Source organism: Podarcis muralis, chromosome 3, assembly GCF_964188315.1.
Source record: "Podarcis muralis chromosome 3, rPodMur119.hap1.1, whole genome shotgun sequence".
Classification (NCBI taxonomy): Eukaryota; Metazoa; Chordata; class Lepidosauria; order Squamata; family Lacertidae; genus Podarcis; species Podarcis muralis.
This window is the reverse complement of record NC_135657.1, coordinates 46,236,415-46,257,029: the sequence shown is the minus strand read 5'-3', so window position 1 is coordinate 46,257,029 and position 20,615 is coordinate 46,236,415. Positions and strand designations below refer to the sequence as shown.

The following is a 20,615-nucleotide window of genomic DNA, read 5'->3' as shown; positions in this document are numbered from 1 at the left end:
TGTGCATCAAGGAGCTGGTGCTTTTGAAAATGAAACATTAGCTATATATCAACCTGTATACAGTATGTGATAAATCAATCCTATATTGTACATCTGAGGAAGAATAAACTAAATTATGAATCTCATTTGTGGGTTTGAAATACTCTGCACAGAAATACTTCAGGGCAGAGGGATGGAACTGAAACCAAACTCCAGAAATAATAATAAAAAATATCTATCTTTTTGTAGCTTTCATGCTATTTTTCCTTTTTTCCCTTTTCCCACATAGAAGCCAATGTGAGAGCAGATAATGTTTACCTAACTGTCTCTTGTTCTAAGGTTCTTGTCAATGAGAATCAGTTGACAGCAGCTGAATTGCAACTGGCAAGTTTGGCATGTGGCCAAATGGCTGTTCTACCAAGTGCTTGGCTCCCAACTCAAGCAACTTTTCAAAACTGCAATGCCAGTGTACCTGTTTCCACCTGTTTTGCAGCATTGTGGCAAGCTGGCATGGGAGGGAAGCCACCACATGACCATGTCAAGCACTGCCGAACTTGTCATCGAGCCACCCAACCCAAAATAAAACTCTGAAAGGGCCCTGAACAATATGAACATGCTTGTGATGGCCTGGGACTTGGGCTCAGACTCGGAACCAGAGGAGTCTCAGTCCACACCGGATCCTTTGCCTCAGGCAGCATCTGAACCAGATCTGGGGCCTGATTCTGAAGAGCCCCAGTCTGCACAGGTTCCCCTGCAACAAGCAGCAGCTGGGCTGAGTCAGGGGCCTGAGCCTGCCCTGGCTCCAGATGCGGGGATTACCTCATTGCCTTCAGCTAGGCAATCACTTACAGCTGTTCCACTACCAGTTGGGTCAGGAGAGGCTGAGGCAGCCTCTGGGTCTAGTAACCCACCGACATCTCCCGAGCTGCAGAGACTAAGGTCTGAGAGAAGGAGAGACCTGAGTACCTGCAGGAGGAGTGCTCGCCTTTGGGCGAGAAAGGGAGGTGAGTCACCAGGGGATAAGGACCGGCCGTTACCCCAACAGAGATAAAAGGCTGTTGGGCCCCACCCCAGGTTATGGGAGCAACATTGCTGTTTGCTAGTACCTGCCTGAGACCCTGTGCCTGACCTAGCCTGGTTTCCTGCCTTTGTGACCTGCCTTGGCCCTGTTGGACTGACTCCTCGCGGAATCCTTGGATTCGGGACCGGACCTGGACCGCGTTGCTCGGGTTAACCCCCAGGCCCAGCACAATGCTCAACAGGAGAGGAGGCAATACACTCCTCATGGGAAATATAGTTGCAAACTTTAGCCACACCAAATGCACCCCTGTGGAATAATGTCAGCTATATGATACAAACCAGTGGTTCCCAATTAGCTAAGTGTTGCGGATTCTCTGTTTTTCAAAAGCCAAGCCATAGACCCCTTACTTTTGAAAATTTTGATATCTCTATGCAATTTTTGTTATGTGAATGGTGCCATAGATCCCCTGGCCAACCAGATGCCTATGGGAAGCCTGCAAGAAAAACCTAAGTGCAACAGCACTCTTCTCACTTGTGAAGAAAAACCTAAGTGCAACAGCACTCTTCTCACTTGTGAAGAAAAACCTAAGTGCAACAGCACTCTTCTCACTTGTGACCCCCAACAATTGGTATTCAGTGGCTTCCTGCCTCTAACATTCGAGTCTTGAGCTAGCCCTGACAGTGGTTCATGGGTTTAAGAACTGTCCGGTTTAAGAACAATTCGGTTAACAAACTCCGCAAAACCGAAAATAGTGTCCCGGTTTGCAAACTTTACCTCGGTCTAAGAACGGAAGCCAACAGTGGAAGGGCACCAGTGGCAGGAGGCCTCATTAGGGAAAATGCACCTTGGTTTAAGAACGGATTTGGTTTAAGAATGGATTTCCAGAACAGACTAAGTTCGTAAACCAAGGTACCACTCAATGCGGCTGAGTGACTATACCATAATTTGCCACCAGGCTTTAAGGCTCCTGAAGTGAGATTTTTTGTTCTTGCCTTTTTTTATACTCTAGACCAGTGTTTCCCAACCTTGTGCCTCCAGCTGTTTTTGAACTACAACTCCCATCATCCCTGACTAGCAAGACCAGTGGCAAGGGATGATGGGAATTGTAGTCCAAAAACAGCTGGAGGCACAAGGTTGGGAAACACTGCTCTAGACCAGTGTTTCCCAAATTTGGGTCCCCAGCTGTTTTTGGACTACAACTCCCATCATTCCTTGATAGCAAGACAAGTGGTCAGGGATGACAGGAATTGTAGTCCAAAAACAGCTGGAGACTCAAGTTTGGGAAACACTGCTCTAGACCATCCTGTTTGACTTTATGTATATAACAAAAGGCCATCTTCATGACCGGCTGGGATTGTTCATCAACTGCTTTTCTTGTAATATAAAAAGTATTCATGGTTTATAGTTAGGAAATGCTGCTTTATTGTTTTCCTTGAGGAGTTCGGTTTGTGTTTAAGATGAGAGGAGGGGAGAACCAAGAGTTAACCAGGAGGAGGAGGGGAACTCCATTCTTAAGCAGGCATGTGTGCCTTTGACATCCCCAGCTCACTTACTCCTCCTCTTTAAAACTCCATTATTTAGCGGAAGGACACACATGCTGAGTCACCGGCAAAGGTTAATAAGCGCAAGTGTTGCAACAGCAGACACCCATTAGAGGAACAAAGGAACTGTTGACAGTTAATAGTGCATAGCTAATTCTGATTAAAAAGCTAGACTGGGTGCCTTTAAAGGTCCTATAGTGAAAGGGGTTCAGAAAAGGGCATTGGCAGAATGAACTCCAGGAAGGATTCTGACTGAGCTTAGGCATAACATTTCTCCTGATTTTGTGTTGCAGTAGAATCCATGAGACATCTCTGCGGAGTGCAGCATGCATTCCACCACAACGCGGGCGAAGTCCCATCTTTCTTCTGCTTGAAGTACCTTGATGCTCTGCTAACAATTCCAGAGGGATTTTATAAACAACAGAGTGAGGGTTGGTGCAAACAATCATAATTATTAGGAGAAACGCCACAGTAGAATGCATGGAGAAGGACTATCATGAACTGGGCACGGAACTGCCAACCCCAGCTCAGATTGGGGCTACTGGTAAAAGTGGCCATGGAAAGGGCTGCTGGCTCTCTTCATATATAACCCAATTCCCACGAGCCTTTCTCCAAGTTATCTGAGAACTTGAACTTGCATGGACAAGTCTGACTATAAGAGCTGGATTACAGACGACACATCAAAATATATCTGGGTCTCAGCTTTCAATGTCAAGGGGTGGAGGTGGGGTGAAAGCTATCAAGCTTGACAATGTTGTGGCTGGGGATGGGGTTAGTAACATGTGTCCAAATGCAACGTAAGGAACAATTGGCAAAATTCCATCACTGGGCATGTGGGACAGGGGTACCATCTTGTCATTCACCTCAGGCAGCAAAATGTCTTGGACTGACCTGCCAAGAGGAAGCTGTATCTTCATGGCACTTTTAGGGGAAGGGGAATCAGGGCATTCATTCAACTGACCTATCCTCCCCCCAATTCAAGTCAAACGATGCCCAGAATTTAGCTTCAGCCCCTTATTCCTGTCAACAGGAGGCTACAAAGGAACAATTGAAAAGTGCTACTGGCAACAGTGGTGCCAGTGATGGATTTTTCAATGGCATATTTTGTTACTACTTTAAAATATATTATTTCATACTTTCTGTTTAGCACTATAGCACCAAAGCACTGGGTTCGCCTCTGAAAGAGCACAGTATATGGGACTCTTGTGCTTTGTAGAAGCATTTCCACTTGAATTTATGCAAGTAACCTTAACCCACCCAAGAAACTTTAATGGAGCCAGAGCAATAGATTGCACAAAATGTTTTGTAATGGCTTAACAAGGCTGAATACATTTTGGAAAACTGGATGTCAAGATGACAAAGTTTCAGATTGGCCTCCTACTTAAAACGCCAGCTTTCTTTGCAGAGGGATTTTATTTGGTTTGATTGTGCAGAGGAGCACTCAGCCATGGGAGCACTTTCCTATAGTCTGAAGACTTACAGTCCATAGGCAGATTTGTGAGAACTAATATTCTGGGTGAATAAAAAAGCAAGGATACTGCCATTACTTACTGAGAGGTCACAACCACGCCATATACATCTAAAACACATCTGGGGCACATGGCTTCCTCCAAAAGAATCCTGGGAACTATACCTGAGACCTGTGGGTATAGGGTGGTATACAAATTGTTGTTGTTGTTGACCCCGCCCCCCACAGAACAATGATTTCCTGCTCCTTTAACAAACCGCAGTTCCCAAGATTCTTTGAGGATGCCATGGCTTTAGATATATGGTGCTGATGTGACCTTGGCTTCTGAAAGACTAGCAAGAGAAGAAGAAAGTATGGCTCAAAGGAGGGGGGTGGCTTTGTTCATGGATGCCCCTCCCCAAATAAAAAGCATTAAATTGGGGAGAGACATGATGGCACTTGTTTGAAAGTGGTTGTCACAGTCTGGTTTCCTATACACACAAGCACTGGATCTGCCATCTCAAGAGGCTATGTGAGAAGATGAGTGAGAACAAAGGATAAACGGCCTTTAAATGGAAGAGAAGTAATTTCTGATTGAAGCCAGCCAGATGATAAGATGCTATTAACAGAAGTAAGTTCTGACGGAAAGGCACGATAGTTGGGAACTCGCAACTTATGTAAGGTTCTTATGTAAGGCGGTCTATGATTCATTTACACAAAAAGTGTCAAAATTCAATGCCTCTGATGGAGAAAATAGAAGCAATAAAAAGTCATCTGGAAGGAAAGCGTGATTCATGCTTAGGACCAGCTCAGCCAGAGCAGAAATGCAGGGATGGCCCCCTATGAATGAATCTCTTTTTTAATGAAGCCAACTTTGCCATGAAGGGTGTCGTTACTTCCAAAGGAATATGCTTCACAGAAAAATCTTACAACTGGGATTTATGGTAATAGTCCTGACTCATCCAGGTAGTCACACTGAAGCCAACACAATATTACTGGAAGTTCAATGTGGTTTTGTAAGCTGAGGCTGCAGGTGAAGAAGAACCTGCAGTGCTGAACATTTCTTTTTCTTTTTTGGCAGTGAGTCAGTATGAAGCCCAGGTTTCTCCTTATTAAGTGTAGCAATAATGCTGTCAGCTTTGCCTGTTCTTGTAATAACACCCCCTGCCCCAAAATAAGCCAGACTGGAAGACAGGCTTGAGATAATGAAAAATGTATACTTAAAGTAGTGCAATCTACATGGTTTCTAATTCAGCTCATCTGAATATCACCGGCAACATGCTGCAGCCCGCAAAAGTCTTGATTTGCCAGTCCACATGGCTGACAAAGATCATCTAGATCAATTTCAATCTGGCTTCACTGAGAGTGGTGGCTTTAAACCTGTCCTGGGCAACATTGCACATCCTCTGAAGGTCCAGGTCCTCAGTTTGGCTGGCACTATTAAATCTGACATGCTAGGGGAGTGCTATTAAATCTTCTGTGGCACTCAGCACCTCTCATTAGCTTAGGCCGGTATGCCAACTATGGCCCTTCCTGGCTAGAGACAGTCTACCTGGTAATTTATCCTCCAGCATCATCATGTTTGGACTACTTACCATGGGTGGCACATGAGGGTGGGGCTGCCTTTGGAAACTGCGATTGGCTTAAAGGGTGATACTGGGACTGGGACAGAGTGCAGCAGATACCGCATATGCCACCTTGAGCTCCTTGGCGGAAAGCTGGGATATAAATGCAATGAATGAATCAAATTTCTGCTTGTACTGCAGGCTACGCATCATAGGAGCAAACTCCTAAGGGCTATGGGGGCTTCAGCCCCCACAATAAAATATTTGAGGGGGCCAGTGCCCCCACAAAGTTGATGGGCATTCCCATTTGAATGGTGTGTGTGCACTGCATCATGTGATCAATTATGCAGGGTGGGGCTTACTTGGGCCCCCACAATATTTCAATCAAGTTGGCACCCCTGCTAAGCGTATGAGGTAGGATATCCCTGGTTCAAATTCCAAACTGTAAACTTACTGACTGGTTTTTGTGAAGGCACTCTAAGGCTCAGCCCCCACCAGAAAGAGCTCGCCAGGTGGGGCAGAGTTGTTACACAACTTCCAGAGAAGTGGGTTGATGTTGGTTACTGGGAGGGAGAAGAGAAGGAGCAAGGCAGCAGGAAGTCTCTGAGGAGGAACACCAAATTGGCTCTACCAGTGTATTTCCACCACCTCAGCCCCTCAGTCCCTGTCCCTCTCCTTCTCTCTCTCCCAGTAAGCAACAGTAGCTCACTTGCTGGAAAGCTAGTGTCATGCCTCGGCTCCACCTGGTAAACTGTGTCTGGCCCACATTACTTTATGACTGATTTAGTTTAAAGTACTTATATGTCATCTTTCGGGGCAAAACCCTCCCAAAGTGGCTTTTACAACTGCCAATATAGCTTCCCAAATGTAGCAGGAGCACTGGGCTTCTAAGTAATTTACAGGGCAATCTACTTGCAGTTTTCCCAGTCTCCCCAATGATATTCCTGTTATCCTCCACACTGCTGTGCCAGTGTTGTATTTTCTTTCCTGGGTAAAGTCCCCACCCCCTACATTTTCTCAAGCTATGTCTGTGGAACAGAATGTGGGTTTCCATAGTGTGGAGACCTCCAGAAGCTTTGGATTACAACTCCCATAATCCCCAATCATTGGCCATGCTGGCTGGGGCTGATGGGAGTTGCAACCCACAACATCTGGAGGGCACCTGGTTGCAGAAGGTAGGCATGGAGCGTTCTGCTTCACAAAGGGGAACTTGTCTATTCAACAGACACTTTACAGTCATAGAACAGGGTGACCTTGCACTTTTACAGGGCCACACAGAGCACAGTTTGTTTGCTAAACAGTGGTTTTTGGGAATAATAAATTATGGCATCTGTACAAAAATAGGATCTCAAGTACTTTCAGAACTGAAAATTAGAGGTACAGTAAAAAGGTAACCTCTAGGATGAGGAAGATGACTCTTCAGTACTCCATTCAAATTGGAGGAAACTGGCATAATTGGTCTTGGGGTTTCAGCCATGTCATCAAGGTTAGCTGAGTGATGTTTGATAATTGTTGGCTTCAAGATGCCGACAGAACCTGTATCTCTAGCACAGTCTGTTGTCACTGTCATTTCTAGTAACATGAATTTATACTGAATGCTGTATATTCACAACACAGTGGTACCTCAGGTTATAGACGCTTCAGGTTACAGACTCCGTTAACCCAGAAATAGTACCTCAGGTTAAGAACTTTGCTTCAGGATGAGAACAGAAATTGTGTGGCGGTGGCAGCAGGAGGCTCCATTAGCTAAAGTGGTACCTCAGGTTAAGAGAGGTTTCAGGTTAAGAATGGACCTCCAGAACAAATTAAGTTATTAACCTGGGGTACCACTGTACTCTTTGGTGTTTGTGATGTTTTGCTGGGCAGTTCCTTGAAAGCTTGTTTAGGCTACAACTTGCTGATCTGTCCATCTCCACTGTATTCATTCTAAGGATCGGTAATACTGATGTAAGGCTGTGTGATGGTCACTCCTCCCCAACCTCTGTATTCAATGCTAAATACTAGTGAATGGTTTAAAAGTACAGTGCCATGGGTTTAAATTTATTATTCTGTTCAGCTTCCTTGTTGTTATAGAACCACAATCACAATATTTGCTTTGGGAAGCGTTTCAAGACCCATGGTTGGCACATCTATTCACTGCCACAGTGTTTCTGCCTAACTTAAGGATGAAACCAGGCCATTCATTCAAGTGTGGTGGCACAGAAGGAGCTCTGGAAGAACCACACAGTTGAGGCACTCTCCAAGAAGCTGCCCACAAAGTACGGCTGTGAATGGACACCATTCCATGCTCAGTTTCCAGCCCAATAGTCCCCCAGAATCTGCTGTTCTTTTGGAAAACAAGGGGTATGTGCAGATTATTTACACACACTCCACACAAAGGCAAGCACGCAGGAACTAGCAAGATACTCATCATGTCCAGATATTTAAACATGAAATGGCCCACTCATGTTTAAAGAGGGAGTGGGGTGTCCAATTTTAATAGCAAGAGGGACAGACAGCTGGGGGAGGCTGAATGCTTTTGACCCCTGCCTACATGTACTGTCACTGTAGACCAGGAGGGATGAATTGGTCTCTTTCGGGTCTATGTTAATTTGAAGTACAGGAGAAAACACTCTGGGAGAGAAGGAACAGACATCAGAACCTGCATTCTAAGGCCATGAACATGGAGTTGTTGATTTGTTCATTTTATAAATGCATATATCATTATAAACTATCATGGCTCACATCATCAATTAAGAACATCACATAACCAAAGCAATTACAATTTCAAAAGAGGAGGTGGTGGTGGTGGTGGTGGTGGTGGTGGAGGAGGAGGAGAAGAAGAAGAAGAAGAAGAAGAAGAAGAAGAAGAAGAGCTTAAGACAAAACAGAAAAAGGGTTACCAGATTGCCAAAAAGCTATTAAGAAGTTATGTTCCAAGGAAATTTGCTTCAAAGTAAGTCATGCATCTAAGATAATGAGTGTTAATAAGATGTTTGGAAATGTTTGCATGGGGTAAATGTACCTTTAAGGCAATTCTGGTGTTCTGTTCAGGGGAGCAGCAGAGCGAACAGTTGGCTCTTGAGCACTGAGTAATAAATTAAAATGTCCTATAAATCAAGTGTTTTACAAAAGCATGAATGGCTGATTTCATGATGTGATTAAAATCATCAAGGGAAAAGCATTCCAGTCAACAATACTTCAAAGTTGTGCACCTGTACCTTTGAAAGTAACTTTCATGATACACTTTCCGCAACTCTAAAGGCCTCCTGATCCAATTTAAAGCCATCTCTTCCTGTAGTTTCAACCAATACTACTGCCTGGGTGGTAGACTTTGACTTGGGGACTGAAGTGGCCCATCGACTCTTGGCAAACTAGAATCCCTCATGCTTTGGGTTTTGTTTACAAATTAGGAACCGCATGTGGATGCATTGAAAACCAGGGAAGTGGCACTAGAGCAGGCGAGCTTTTCCTTCCGTGCTGTTTCCCCTGATCTAAATTGTCCCCTCTTTAAAAAGCTGCTATTAACTTTGTGAGGAAAAGATATGCCTATGTGATGATATCTATGAGTGCTTCCATGAGGGATTTTGTTGGGGAATTGGTGCTCCTTGTGCACCCATGATTTTCACAGGGCCCATCCGATGCCATTGGCATCAAAGTATCACCCTGTACATTTTTTTACATTTAATGCAGATTTGGTCTTAACCCGGAAAAACTGGTAAATAAAAATAATCAATTATATAGATCAGGCATAGGCAAACTTGGCCCTCCAGATGTTTTGGGACTACAGCTCCCATCATCCCTGACCACTGGTCCTGTTAGCTAGGGATGATGGGAGTTGTAGTCCCAAAACATCTGGAGGACTGAGTTTGCTTCTGCCTGATATAGATTCAGTCACAGCTGCTATGGAAGCTCATTTTTGGAGGGTTGGGCAGTTTGTCATATGTGTGCTAATGTTTTGGTGGGTGAGCTCTAGGGATGGGGAAGCAATTTGATTTGGTGAATCCATCAAACTGGCATTTTCCAAAATGACATGAGAACCAAAATACAGCTATCTTAAAAATTCACACTTATCTTACTTTTGCAATGTAGCTCTCCAACCAAGGACGTGGGTGGCACTGTGGTTTAAACCACTGAGCCTCATGGGCTTGCCGATCAGAAGGTCGGCGGTTTGAATCCTTGCGACGGGGTGGGTGAGCTCCCGTTGCTCAGTCCCAGCTGCTGTCAACCTTAGCAGTTCAAAAGCACGCCAAAAAGTGCAAGTAGATAAATAGGTACCGCTCCGGTGGGAAGGTAAATGGCGTTTCCATGCGCTGCTCTGGTTTCACCAGAAGCGGCTTAGTCATGCTGGCCACATGACCCAGAAAAACTCTCTGTGGACAAACGCCGGCTTCCTCGATCTGTAAAGCGAGATGAGTGCCGCAACCCCAGAGTTGTCTGAGACTGGACTTAACTGTCAGGGGTCCTTTACCTCACACTAACATGCTGGCGAATTATCAAGAGTTTAACTGGGTTAAAAAAAAATCCTGCATAAATGTGAATAACTTAATTTAAAATTGGGAAAATTAGAAATTGAGAGAAGTGAAATTGACAGATCCTTCCAGCTTCAGAAGCCACTAATGCCAAGTCCCTACTTTTGTTTCTACGAGTTAGCCATTTTGATTCTGCTGACCCAAACATACAAATGTGCCTCTTTCTACTCATTGTTGTCTGCTGAAGACACATCTGATTTTCAATAACCTGTTTCAGAGGAACTGTTTTCTCATATTTCCACATTGTACAAATGGGGGACTAATTCAGTGACTGTAATTAAGTAACAACAACAACAGTGGCATTGAGCAAGCCTTTTCTTTTACATGGGTCTCAGACATACCAGAAAAATACAGCTAAAGATAATTTTTAAAATAGCACAAAAAACCTGAAGAGAGATGTTCATTTTACACTGTTTTAAAACCTAAGGCAAAGCCCTTTTCACACAGCTGGAAAAGCTCATTGCAAATGATTATTCTGAAATGTAAAAAACTGAAAACTCAATAAAAATTATATAGGATAAACATGACCATATAAACCTTACAAGTCTGCAATATGGGATGGGGGAGTGTCTTTCCCATTTGTAAAATGTATTTACTCTTTTCAGGAAGACTAACTTTCTACATGCATACAGCTGATCATCCTTTTGTGTCCTGAAAATCCATAACTAATATTTCAACTGGACCAATGCTGATTTTTTCGGGTGGTGACCACTTGAATCTTAGCTTCTTTCTCAATTGTCTCCTTTACCTTACAGTTCATTTTGATTTGTGACCCTGTGCAATACCCATTTGTGTCCTGATCTTTGTATTATTAAAATGTATTTTTTAAAAATAAAAACAATAATTATATCACTTCTATAGTGACAGAACAAGCCAACCATATGTTAATATAACCATACAGTGGACAATCTATCAAAATTTTATCATACCTAGGGAAAATAAACAAGATGGAAAGTGATTAATTGTAAGCGATGAAGGGAAATTTGCATAGACAAGCATCACCTACATGCAAGAGAAAATAATATCACGATGGAGTCAATGAAGTCTGAGAACACCTGCTGTGTTTGATTGAGGATTGTTAGCGTCCCCATTCAAATTTGTATTCATTTTCTGGAACCATTTGTTAAACATTTGGGGGTAGGGGTTCTTTTCCTATTGCACTGGCTCACAAGAAGAGGCCTAAGTGAGCCCCAGGCTCATGTGCTCTCCCCTCCACCGTTGATGCAGCTGCCTGGAGGAGTTTGGAAACTTTTGCTAAGTTTTACATTACCACAGTTTTGTACGCCATCCTACCCTGGTAAACCGGTTAATCTTGACTATGGTTGGTGTGACCATGTTGGAGTATGCAGGCTCAACTAGTGCAGCTCATTCTCATAATCTAAACCAGGGTTTAGCATTGCTTTGCAAACCAGGTCTAAGTATTTACTGAATTGTTAATAGACACTGTCAGGGCCGCCTCAGGTCCCAGCTCACAAGAGACCAACGCCAAGTCCACTTTATTTACAAAAGTCTTTATTGAAGTACATTGCTTGCTCCACAGCCGAGGCGCGCAGCCCCACATCTGTTACGCTTAGACCGCCGAAGTCCCCTCTGAATCAGTCCCGCCTCTACACCAGTTTAAGAGGCTTGTGCTGGTCCACCTCTTCCTGTCCTTCCTTTTCCACAGGGTCTTCCTGCCCCCCTGGGTTCCTTCCCTCCTGGATTCCCCTGACGCTGAATCCCCAGACGCCTGCTCTCCCCTCCTTCGTGCTTTGGGACCAGGCTCCTCCTCCGGGCTCTCCTCATTTCCGCGTGCCTCCACATTTGAACTTGGCGCGCGTTCGCTACCCCTGACCTTCCTCTTGACAGTTACACTGCTCTCTGTGCTACTCTCCGCCCCCTCCGGCAGGACGGCTTGTCCCGATCTCCTTCCCCTCTCTGCTTCCTGCTCTGCTCCGTCTGTCCCACTGGGAACTCCACCCTCTTCACTCCGTTCTGGCGGGGAAGCCGGCCCCGATCTCCAACTCCCACTCGGGGTTCCCCTACTGCTCCCCTGCTCCTGACTGGTCCCCCCTGTGGCTCCCCTTGGCCTGACCAGAGGTGCTCCCTTTTGGGAATCCTCCGAGTCACTTGAAAGACTCATGGAAAACCTCAAGTCATTGTCATCCTCCTCCTTCTCGCTCCGGGATCCTTCCCCCTCGCTCTCAGTCTCCTCCCTCATCTGTGCCTCTCTCCCTGAACCCCTGACAGACACTACCTACGTAACTCAGAAGACACAGACAGGAAACATTTTTACTTTTTATTTTTAAAAGGTTGGGATTGCTTTTGTAGGAATGAAAAACAAACAGGTATAAAGGCTGGGGTGGGTACTGAAGGATAAGCAAAGGACAAGTTGAAAAAATGCCACTCAACTCTTTCTAACATTCAGAATACAGTGGTACCTTGGTTCTCGAACGGCTTAGTGTGGTGCAGTGGTTAAGAGCCAGTGTGGTGCAGTGGTTAAGAGCGGTAGTCTCATAATCTGGGGAACCGGGTTCGTGTCTCCGCTCCTCCACATGCAGCTGCTGGGTGACCTTGGGCCAGTCACACTTCTTTGAAGTCTCTCAGCCACACTCACCTCACAGAGTGTTTGTTGTGGGGGAGGAAGGGAAAAGGAGAATGTTAGCCGCTTTGAGACTCCTTAAAGGGAGTGAAAGGCGGGATATCAAATCCAAACTCTTCTTCTTCTCTTCTTCTTAGTTGTTGAACAAATTGGCTCCCAAATGCCGCAAACCCGGAAGCAAGTGTGCCGGTTTGTGAACGTTTTTCGGAAGCCAAACGTCCGACGCAGCTTCCGCTTGAGTGCCTGAAGCTCCTGCAGCCAATCAGAAACCATGCCTTGGTTTTCAAACGGTTTCAGGAGTCGAACGGACTCCTGGAATGGTTTAAGTTCAAGAACAAAGGTACCACTCTACTTGCAAAAAAAAGGCAGTGGGAATTCCTCTTAAGACTTCACCATCCCTACCCTCAAGCATGGTGACTGGAGAGCACTGGGGGATATTCTAGCCCTGGACTAGAAGCTAGAGCTATCAATGAGCAAAGCCCAGCTCCCATGTTCCCTTGCCTTCTCTCTCCACACTAGGGTTCTCCTTATATGTCATTGTAATTAATTGTAACACTTTGGAAACAGGTTGTCTGGCTTTCTTAGAAAGTGTTTTGAACTCTGGATCTGTTTGAGTCAGCAGTGTCCTTCCAGAGCTGCCTTGACTTGCTCCAGCCCAGCCCTGATTTGGTTCAGGATTTGGCCAAATAGGTCGCACAGCCCAATTACCACAATAGGGGGAAGGGAGAGTGTGCTACTGATTCTATGTGGCTTGCCCTGTACTTGCCTGTTTTTGTTACACAGGAATTAAAAAAAGGAGTGTAGCAAGGCTCCTCATGTCCCCATTGTACCTCACCTTTATCAGCAAAGTGCAGTTTCGCTATTAAAAATATGTGGGCTGCAATATACCTGAAAGTAAGTCACATTGAATTCAAGGGGATTTACTTGTGACTAGACAGATATAGGATTGCACTGTAAAAACTGATGGGAAAATCATAAAACATAGAGCAGTAAATGAGAATATTAAATATTGATAAGCTAGTCATGGCAATAGTGAGTGAGGTGAATAGAGATTTCTGGAGTAAGGCTATTACAAAGTGATATACTGAGGCGGAGAAAGCAAAAGAGAATGTTTCCTGTTGTTCTTAGGAAGTCTGCTCACCCTCACTGGTGGGGGCAGGGTTGCAACCAAGTCCTGGGCCCACAAGTAATCTGACAAATGGCAGGCTGGATCGCCCAGCTGCCGGCTATTGGCCAATGGTGGCAGCCCTTCGATGGGAGTTCCCCGGGCAGCCGGCCCAACCAGCCAATGGGTACATTTGGGCTGACTCCCAGGGGTCATAAAATTGCAGCCTGCCTGGCAGACTTTCCTGCCTTTTTCATTGGAACTTTTGGGATACCCGTGTGTCGGTTTGTCGTTTCCCCCTCAGACTTAACTCTATCATCAGTGTCCCCTCAGTTGGGCCACGCCATCCATCCTACAGCTACCACCACCTTTTTTTGATGCTGTGCCAGCCTTTGCCCTTGCCTATTGAAGGTTTCAGCTGAATCACTCGGGGACAGTGAACCACCTGAATGTCAAAAGAGAATGTTTCCTGTTGTTCTTAGGAAATAATGCAGGGATGGTGGAATAGAAGCATAGGAGAGATCTCAGGGCATGGATAGGTGAGACAGTTACCTGGGTGAGGCTACTGGTCCTTGTGACTAGTCCCTCTGATTGGATACAGGCTGCACTTGCAGAAGTGTGTGCATATCTGCCTCTTCCTTGCTCCTTTCCCCCAGGAACCCATAGCGAAAGCTCAAATCAGTGACTTATTATGTGCTCTGCTTATCTTTTCCTACTGAGCCTATAGCTCTATATGGAATCCTATGGAACTAAGCTATATGACCCAGACTTATGATTTTGTCATAAGGTTTCACAACTCACCATTTTGACGCAAAAAAATCCTAATATATTTATGCATCTTCAGTTCAGGACGAAGAAATGTTTCTTAAGCTGAAGTCCAACACAGTATCTTAACTGCAGCAGATTGTTCCCATAGGGTAAACCAGGCTGTGCAACGTGTCTTACTAAGTTGAGTAGCTAAAATTGCAAATATGTATCCATGCTGAGGGCTCAAGCAGTTGATTAATCAATCAAAACATTTAATTTACTAAAAAGATGATATTGTTAATTTGTCAATTAGATAGCTAGATCGATAGACAGACAGACAGATAGATAGATAGATGATTGATTGATTGATTGATTGATTGATTGATTGATAGATAGATGATAGATAGATAGAGATAGATGATAGATAGATAGATAGATGATAGATGATAGATGATAGATGATAGATGATAGATGATAGATATAGATAGATAGATAGATAGATAGATAGATAGATAGATAGATAGATAGATGATAGATAGATAGATAGATAGATAGATGATAGATAGATGATAGATAGATAGATAGATAGATAGATAGATAGATAGATAGATGATAGCACCATCCCAAGATAGGCATCCCTCCCCACTATTCTTTCTCACCTGGGAAGGGATGCCTATTCTAAAATGATGTGTGCATTATTTCAAAACAAAGCGTGTATACTTCTCGCTCTAGAAATATTGTTTAACCCATATGCAAATTTAATCAGTAGACTATAACTCATATAATTAGTCTATCTGACCAACCATTTTCTAACAATAAGCTATAGAGCCTACTCCCTCCTCCCTCTTGCATTTCTCATTGTAATGGCGGAATGCAATTCAAAAAACTCAGGGTGCTTCCAGATGACCTGTTTATTGAGCATTCATCCTGATTTATTTGCAAGGAGATTAAATGATGTTCCTATTTAATGAACATTCAGTTTGACTTATTCACAGGAAGGTCTGATGACGTTGCATTCAAGCGTTATCCCACACTTCCTGGCACACTTCCCCGTCACTTTTCCTAAAAAGTCTGGTAATTTGAGGGAGAGAATTTGTTGCCCCAGACCACCAAATCCATTTTAAATGCCCAACCTGAATTTGCACACATGTAACTGAATCCCACCTGAAAATGGTGACAGCCTTTACCTCCACCCTTTACCTCATAGTTGGAGATATGCTGTAGATGGACACAGAGGAATTGGTTTGTTCTTGGTAGCAAGTCAGGTATGTCTCCTCTTTATGGAAAATGGAGTAGAAAACTCTCGGTGTCCCAGTATCTTATGAGACATCCAAAACATAAAACTTCCCCACCACTTCTACCACAGCTAGAATTTTCTTAATAGCCTAGAAGGTAACAGAAGCTGTGCAATGTTTGGGGAAATTTCCTAGATGAGATTGGCTTCTGAACATGAAGTGTCTCAGATCAAACAGGCCATCTGTGACCTTGCCAGTGAAATGTTTTGATGTAAATGATAAAGTTGTGAGAGTCACAAGGACACAGGTCACCACAGGAACGTGGCATGCGACTGTCCAAAGTGGATTTTGTTCAGTCCTTTGATGAGATACATAAATCAGAAAACATGTCTACTCCGTGGGTATATACTGTATATAGATGTACAGACCCATTTTTATTTTAGAGTATAAGGGTGGAAAACTACATTGAGATATAAGCACAGGGTTTTCAACTCCCTCTTTACCTTGTAACAGAGATGTAGTGAGTGGGAGACATTAGCAGGGGAGAATGTGAGAATTTCTCACAACCCCTCCATTTCCCCAATTTTCCCTTCAACTAGTTTTAACACTGGAAATATGCCAGGCCTGTTGATGGTGGTGGAAGATCCAGGGCAATAATGACTGTGCTTCAGAAATTGAGAGCATCCCCCCTCCCATCTGCCAATTTCCCCTCCCTTCTCCATATACTTGCTTTTACTCAGGTGACATGCAGTTCCATTCTAAAAGAATAAGCAGAGTACAGGTGAGTGTTTGGGTTGTGGCTGTTTAAATAAATAAATAAATTTAATATGATTTCAAGCACAGTTTTGCTTCTTTTCAAAATATAGAGCTGCATGCATTTATTGTAGACATGTAGATATGCTTTAAATGTACAGTGGTACCTCGGGTTACAGACGCTTCAGGTTACAGGTCACACTAACCCAGAAATAGTACTTCAGGTTAAGAACTTTACCTCAGGATGAGAACAGAAATCGTGCTCTGGCAGCGCGGCGGCAGCGGGAGGCCCCATTAGCTAAAGTGGTACCTCAGGTTAAGAACAGTTTAAGGTTAAGAACAGACCTCCAGAACAAATTAAGTTCTTAACCCGAGGTACCACTATATAGCGTGGATGTGGTCAGATTAACTGCAATGGGGGAACAGGAAAGGCTATGGCCAGAAGAAATAATCATTTTCTTATTCTTTATATAGCATCATTGATGTACATCATAACACTTTACAGAACATGAATAAGAAGGCAGACCCTGCCTGAAGGAGCTTATGCCCTGCCTTAAAAAACGGCCCTCATGGCAGCTGAGAACAGATTACAATACCACAATGAGAATGTGTCACTAGGGGTCCTTGCTAGAGGGAAAACTCTTGCTTCCAAGTAACCACAGCTTGAGTACTGAGAAGTGGTGGCAAAAGGAAGACAAGAGGAGTGCTTGCCTAGCAAGTCCAGCAATTTGTCTAGGTGGCTGCACTGTATTCCTGGAAAAAACACATTATCTGGATCAGTCATGATTCTTACTAACACCCTTCCGAAACTAAACAACAATAAAAGCAATCTTGTGTAAAAGCTAAATTGATAGAAGACAACGCCAGCAAGTTAAAACCTAAGAACTAATAACGAAAAGCATGCTGAAACAAAATGCCCTGACCTGTGCAAGACCTGTTTGTTCACTATGAGAAAGGTCAGTGGACGAAGACACACACCGCCATGGAAAGAAGTGTTCAACATTTCTATGGATTCTAGAGTGATGGTGTGCTATCCCCAAGCCTGTTTCACTCTGAAATCTCTCTTTTTCCTCATTTGTTAGATTTTTCTCTAACACTTTAGTTTTTTGTTTGTTCAGTTTGAATCCTGCAACCTGACCAAATGTCTCAATCAGTTCTAAAACCCTTTTAGTACTAGTGTTTGGCTGTTGTAAGGTCAATACCAGATCATCTGCAAATGCCCTTAATTTATACTCTTTAACTCCGACCTGAATTCCTTTAACCAACTGGTCCTTTCTAATCATATTTAACAAAACCTCCAGAACCGAAATAAAAAGTAGAGGGGAGATAGGGCATCCCTGTCGTGTTCCTTTCTCTATAGATATTTCTTCCGTTACCACATTGTTTACAATTAGTTTTGCTTTCTGTTCAGAGTATATTGCACCTATACCATTTTCAAAACCTTGGCCTACCCCCATCCCTTGGAGATTCTTCTTCATAAAACTCCAGCAAATGTTGTCAAAGGCTTTCTCCGCGTCTACAAAAATCAAAACCGCTTTTCTATTAATGTTCACTTCCAGCAGTTCCAAAATGTCTATTATATTCCTCAAATTGACTGACATGTGCCTTCCCGGGAGAAAGCCAGCTTGGTCCTTATGAATCTCATCTACTAATACTTTCTTCAGTCTTTTTGCTAAAATGTCTGCAAATATTTTGTAATCCACATTTAATAGTGATATAGGGCGGTAGTTCTTAACCTGGTTCTTCTCAGTCTCAGTTTTTGGTATAAGTGAAATAAAAGCTTCTTTCCACGATTCCGGTGCCTTTTTCCCCTCCAGTATTTCATTGCAGACTTCTTTCAGTGGTTGCACTAACCATTCTTTCAAAGCTTTATAGTATCTGGCCGACAAACCATCTGGTCCTGGAGATTTTCCCAGTTGTGTTTTTTGAATGGCATCCTCTATTTCTTGTTCTGTTATTTTTCCATTCAGGATCAATTTACTCTGTTCTGAAATTTTAGGCAGTCCATATTCTTTAAGAAATTCCTTTATCTCTTGTTCATTCACTGGCCCTTGTGTATATAATTTCCTAAAAAAACTTTGGAAACAATTACTTATCTCGTTTGGCTTGTAAATATTTTTCCCATCCACCTCCAAGCTGGTCACTGTATTCAATTTTTGTCTCTTTTTCAGTTGCCATGCAAGAAGCTTCCCACATTTGTCTGCTGATTCGAATGTCCTTTGTCTCATTTGCTTAATTTTCCATTCTATTTCTTGATTTGTCAACTCCATATATTGCATCTGATAATACTTTATTTCTCTCAAAATCTCATGAGACTTTGGTTTTGACCTCAATTTCTTTTCTCCTTCCTTCATTTTTTCTAAAATTCTTTCTTTCTTTTCATTTTGTTTTTTCCTCTTAATCGAATTCTGTTGTATCAGGAAGCCTCGCATCACAGCTTTACTTGCGTCCCAAATTGTTCTTTTTTCCACTTTTGTTCTTAAATTTATCTCGAAGTAATCTTTCAATGTCTTTTGGGCCTTTTTATAAATTTCTTCATCTCTAAATAAGGAGTCATTCATTCTCCATCTGAAGGATCCAGTTGTTGTCAATTTCATTTCCATCTTTACCGCGTTATGGTCAGAGCAAGTTTTTGGGCAGATTTCAACTTTTTTTATCTTTGGCGCCATCACACTAGTTACCCAAATTTGGTCGATTCTTGTCCATGTCATTTTTACTTCAGAGAAAAAAGTTCCCTCTCTCTCGAGAGGGTTCTTAGTTCTCCATATGTCAATTAGGTCCATGTTTTCAGTCATTTCAAAAAAGGTCTTTGGTAACCTTCCTTCCTCAGAAATTACTTGTCTTTGTGCCTTATCCATATTTGTAGAGACCACTCCATTCATGTCTCCCATCATTATTACTTTATAATCAAGATAGTCCATTAAAGTCTCATGCAGCTTCTTGAAGAATTCGGCCTTCCCGTCGTTTGGTGCGTATATACCGATTATCAGATATTTTTCTCCTTGAATTTGAATTTCAATTGCCAGGTATCTTCCTTCTTCATCCTTGAATTTCATTTTAGGGTCCAATTTTTCCTTTGCATAAATCACAACTCCTCTTTTTTTAACTTTGTCCGAAGAAATAAATTCTTGTCCTAATCTTTTGTTGACCAGCAATTTTCTGTGTATTCTAGTTATGTGGGTTTCTTGTAAGCATATCAGGTCCAACTGCTCCCTTTTCAAGATATGGAAGACTTGGCGTCTTCTTCTGGGAAGGTTAAGGCCATTACAATTCCAACTAAGAAGTTGCAGAGACATTTTGTTTAGTGGGTACTTGTCCCTCCGACTGCTCCAAGTTTTTCCTCCTCTTCAGTCGGCAGTTGTGGTAGTCCAAATGATAGGTTTGCGATGTCCGTTAGTCCTCCTCCTTCTGGTGTTAGTCCTTCTCTTTCTCTTGCTAAGTCAACTGTACCTTTCTGTAGGTCCTCTTGGTTTCTCTCCAAAAAGTATTCTTTATCTTGCACTGTTCTTATTCTCACCTTCTTTTGTTTATAAGTGAAGGACAGTCCCTGTGGAAATTCCCACCTGAAAGGTATAAGATTCTTCTTCAGCAGATTGGCAAGGTCTCTATAAAAAGTTCTCACTTCCAGGATGTATTTTGGGATGTCTTTAAAAATTTGTATTTGAATATTTCCAATTACCAAAGCTTTTTGGTAATGCAGGTTTAATATTTTGTCTCTTTCCTCTTTAGTTCTTAAAGTAATCAGACAATCCCTTAACTTCTTACTTTGCCTTCTGCCAAGCCTGAAAGCAGTTGTTATCTCAATTTCATCGTCCTCCAGATCTTCTTGCCAATTTTCCAAGATTGCCCGTGTGAGAAATTCCGCCAGACTGTCCCCTTCGTTCTCTGGGACCTGCCTCAATTTCAAATTCCTTTCTTTTTTTTTGAAGTTCCAGTAAGGAGAGGGCTGCCTCGTGCTCAGTCACTTTTTTCTCTATCGGTGCAAGTTTTCCCTGTGTCTCATCTGCGATGGATTTTGCACTTTCTGCAATTTTCCTAGTTTCTGTACTTTCCTGTATCAATCTATTTATAGATTCTGTGTTAGACGTCACACTCATGGTGTTCAGGTCCAATCTTGCAGTGAGTTCTGT

The 20,615-nt window shown here is 43.1% G+C and overlaps 1 protein-coding gene and 1 long non-coding RNA gene across 2 annotated transcripts in view; one reads left to right on the top strand and one right to left on the bottom strand.

Annotated features, from left to right (window-relative positions):
- Positions 1-3,111, top strand: part of LOC144327242 (uncharacterized) — a 34,547-nt gene extending 31,436 nt beyond the window's left edge. Inside the window, exon 4 of the long non-coding RNA XR_013392193.1 lies at positions 2,835-3,111. This is a non-coding gene — a long non-coding RNA (uncharacterized LOC144327242). The remainder of the gene's footprint in view (positions 1-2,834) is intronic.
- The window catches only part of TOMM20 (translocase of outer mitochondrial membrane 20), a 211,843-nt gene that overhangs the window by 5,471 nt on the left and 185,757 nt on the right, over positions 1-20,615 (bottom strand). The window lies entirely within an intron of this gene.